The following is a 4,813-nucleotide window of genomic DNA, read 5'->3' as shown; positions in this document are numbered from 1 at the left end:
TAATTGTTGTTTAATTGCTAAGTTGTGTTTGACTCTTTTGTGACCCCATGGACTGTGGCCTGCCAGGCTCCTCTGTCCATGGGAATTTCCAGGCAAGAATACTGGAATGGGCTGCCATTTCCTTCTCCAGAGATCTTCCTGACCCACACATCAGACTCACGTCTCCTGCATTCCAAGCACATTCTTTACCACTGAGCCACAGGGAAAGCTCAACATTGGATAGTATAGAGAAAATAAAAAATATGAGGGAACATTATTGAGATAGAAGTAAGAAGGAAATTCCTCTATTTCTGTGACTGCTGCTGCTAAGTTGCTTCAGTTGTGTCTGACTCTGTGCAACCCCATAGATGGCAGCCCATCAAGCTCCACCATCCCTGGGATTCTCCAGGCAAGAACACTGGAGTGGGTTGCCATTTCCTTCTCCAATGCATGAAAGTGAAAAGTGAAAGTGAAGTCGCTCAGTCATGTCTGACTCTTAGCGACCCCATGGACTGCAGCCTACCAGGCTCCTCCATCCATGGGATTTTCCAGGCAAGAGTACTGGAGTGGGTGCCATTGCCTTCTCCGATTTCTGGGACAGAGGTATGAAATAAATCAAGTTTTATTCAGGTCTTCCAGAACTTTCAAAATAAATTTTATCACTTTAGCCTCATGCTTTTGTTTAATTTTATATAAAACATAATTCTTTGCCTTATTATGGTCATCTATCAAAGAAATAAATAGTTAAGTAAGAAGACCCTGATGCTGGGAAAAATTGAAGGTAGGAGGAGAAAGGGACAACAGAGGATGAGATGGATGAGATGGACAACAGAGGTTGGATGGCATCACCGACTCAATGGACATGGGTTTAGGTGGACTCCGGGAGTTGGTGATGGACAGGGAGGCTTGGCATGCTGCAGTTCATGGGGTCTCAAAGAGTTGGACACGACTGAGTGACTGAACTGAACTGAAGAAAATAAAATTGTCTCATAAAATGAATCTCAAAGAAAAATTGCATTTTTGATAAGCTAGAAAATAATGGTTTAAAAGTGGTTATAGAGAACCAGGAGATGTTAAAAGTTTGTTAGCCACAAAAATTATCAATACAATGAATGAAAATGGGTAGTCTCAGTTGGAGTGGAATCAATAGTATTTATTTCATTCAAAAATAAGAATTTTTTTCCTGTCACTGGTCAGGCACTGAGTTTTAAGGACTGGAAATCCACATTTGTACAAATCAAAGAACTATGTCTACTTTCATAGAGCTTTCAAACTAAATGAGAGGACAGACATTAGTAAAATAATCACATTGGTAGATGCATAATATAAATAAAATAAGTTCTTAGAAAGGGGGAAAAGATAGTGAAAAAGGGAAAAAGTAGTTATCAGATTATAACAAAGAACTTGATCTAGACTGAGAATTTAGTGAAGAACTTCCTGATATGGAGAGCTGAGAAATTAATAATTTTATTAAAAGAAAAGAAAAGGGATCCGGGAGTTAAGAGTATTTCAGAGACAAAAAAGAAACCACCAAATAGCAGGTGGAATGAAGATCAGGGTACTGAATGCCAGAGATGGAAGGGGAAAACAATTTGATGTAATCCTGGAGGAGGAAAAAACAAAAAAAAAACAACAGAAAACACAAATCTTTGAAAACTGTGAGAAAGTCTTGATTTTTTCAGGGTATTTTCAATCTTTAAACTCACGCAAGATTTGAGAGCCTACTGTATAGCGCAAGGAACTCTATTCAATGCTCTGTGGTAACCTAAATGGGAAGGAAGTCCAAAAAAGAGGGGATATATATTTATGTTTAGCTGAATCACTTTGCTGTACAGAGGAAACCAACATTGTAAGCAACTATACTCCAATAAAAACTGATTTTTTAAAAAAGATAGAACAGAGAATCCAAATCCATACACAATCACAAACAAGGTTGCTAAAACCGCCAGATGACATGCTGCCACAGACAAAAATTATTAGATACCTAAGGAACACAATTCCTCTAAAAAATATAGCAAAATAAAATTTCTAGTTCATACAAATATAGTGGCACAAATTTAATAATAATTTTAAAATGGTTATTCTAGGAAAGCCTCAATGAAATGAAGGAGGATGAAAGTGAAAGTGAAGTCACTCAGTCGTGTCCGACTCTTTGCGACCCCATGGACACCAGGCTCCTCTGTCCATGGGATTTTCTAGGCAAGAGTACGGGAGTGGGTTGTCATTTCCTTCTCCAGAGAATCTTCCCGACCCAGGGATCGAATCCAGGTCTCCCGAATTGTAGACAGATGCTTTACTGTCTGAGACACCAGGGAAGCCTCAGTGAAATGAAGGAGGATATGGTAATATAAAACAGACACTCAAAACACACATTTCTGCTTCCAGATATAATGTAGACAAAAAAAAGTCAAAACAGGAAAAGAAATACTCTTTAAAAAATTTTTTAAATACATTTTTAAGACATTAAAGGTCTACAGAAGGATTACTGTGCTTAGTCACTCAGTTTGTCCCACTCTTTGCAACCCCATGGACTGTAGCCCACCAGGTTCTTTTGTCTATGGGGATTTTCCAGGAAAGAATACTAGAGTGGGTTGCCATGCCCTCCTCCAGGGGATCTTCCTAACACAGGGATGGAACCCAGATCTCCCACATTAAATTAGTTTAAATTCCAGAATAGGGAGCATTAGTTATCAATTTGCCATTGTTGCTACTGTTTTTGTGTGTGTGGTTCAGATCTTGGCCAAAGCAGATAGCCTACGACCGAAGAAAGAGAATCTGAAAAGCTTTCAGTGGTTACACAGACTAAAATGACAATATTAGAGATTTGAAGATCCTCAAATTGTCACCTTTCCCACAAGCCATTTGTTAAAGTCTGAGATAAAACTGAGAGAAGACTTTGAAACAAAGTCAAAAGATTCTGAGGGGGAAAAAAAAGAGAAACCTCCCAAAGTTTTCCTAGCAAAGACTAACGAGAAGAAAGAGTTATAAACAAACAAAAAACAGTATATAGAAGCCATGGATGGAGCAGTGAACCAAGATTGGAGATCGGCACCAAGGTCACACCTATGACAATGAGTCTGGGAATAGCTAAAAAACAAGTTAAAAAGCAATTTTGTCCTTTAGTAGAAGGAAGGCATAGCTTCAGAACAACAAAAAAAGAATTGGAGATTTTACTGTTTAAATTCGGGGGTGGGATGACAAAGCTGAAGAACAGTAGACTCTTAAACATTTATTTTATTTTCTATTTTTGGTTGTACTGAGTCTTCACTGATGCACACAGGCTTTCTCTAGTTTCAGAGACTGGGGCCTATTGTCTAGTTGCAGAGCACCGACTTCTCACCGTGGTAGCTTCTCTTGTGGTGGAGCACAGACTTTAGGCACACAAGCTTCAGTAGTTGTGGCTTGCAGGCTCTAGCGCGTGGGCTCAATAGTTGTAGTACACAGACTCAGCTGCTCCATAGCATGTGGAATCTTCTTGGACAAGGGATCAAACCCGTGTCCCCTGCATTGGCAGGTGGATTCCTATCCACTGTACCACCAGGGAAGTCCAAGAATAGTAGGATCTTACATACATGATTGGTAAGACCCTCAAGATATCTGCCAAAATTTGATGCTGTGTGTAGTTAGATGGTAAGTAATTAAAATGAAAATAAGTCAAGAGAAAAACTGACTTTCTCATAGGTTACAGAGATAAAATAACTGTGAAAATGAAAGTGTTAGTCACTTAGTCATATCTGACTCTATGGGACCCAATGGACTGTAGCCCACCAGGTTCCTCTGTCCATGGGATTCTCCAGGCAAGAATACTGGAGTGGGTTGCCATTCTCTTCTTTAGGGCATCTTCCCAACACAGGGATTGAACCAGGTTTTGCAGGCAGATTCTTTACCACCTGAGCCACCAGGGAAGCCCACAACTACAGTGTTACTCAAACTTAATCCCTCTAATTCTCTAATTGAAGTGACACATTCCCACCCTATCCACTTTAAAGAAAATTAAAATATGAATCACTTTATGGTGAAAGATAACGTCATCTGGACCAATGCGGTTCTTTTATACATGGTATTTGACATACAATCAAAAAATCATAAGACTTCCAAAAAGGCAGGAAAATATCAATAATCAAGAACAATCTATACACCCACACACACACACACACACACACAAGTCAGATACACAAATAGTTCATAAGTGATGTTACCAGACTAGAACTTTAAATAATTCTATACTGTGATAGTAGCCAGTAGCCAAGTCACTCAGTCATGCACAGTCCATGGAATTCCCCAGGCCAGAATACTGGAGTGGTTAGCCATTCCCTTCTCCAGGGGATCTTCCCAATCCAGGGATTAAACCCAGGTCCCCACATTGCAAGTGGATTCTTTACCAGCTGAGCCAGAAGGGAAGCCCATACTATGATAAATGTGTTTAAAATTATAAAAAAAAAAAAACACAGACAAGAATAGATGTAATTAAGATGTGTTAAGAACATCACCAGAAATTTTTTTCGTCTCCAAAAACAACATAATGGACATTCTAAAGCTGTAACATCTGAAAGTAAAAACTCAGGGGATAAATTAAATATCAGTTTGAAATGCAAAATACAGTATTTTTGAACTCAAAGACTGGTCAATATAAAAATACACAAACTCAAGCACAGAGACAAAATGAAGTAGAAAAAGAAAAACAGGTCTATGGAAGAACAAAATATGTCACATACTCAACAAAACAAATTTATATAGAACTAGAGTCATGAGGCAAGAGTAGAAAAAGAATGGAACCAGTAGCACCGCCCTTGCCCCCCATCATCCCAACAAAACAAAACGTAGCACACTCAGG

Source organism: Bos grunniens, chromosome 5 (genome assembly GCF_055505025.1).
Source record: "Bos grunniens cultivar Pamir isolate PY7600 chromosome 5, Bosgru_T2T1.0, whole genome shotgun sequence".
NCBI lineage: Eukaryota > Metazoa > Chordata > Mammalia > Artiodactyla > Bovidae > Bos > Bos grunniens.
This window is presented reverse-complemented; position numbering follows the sequence as displayed.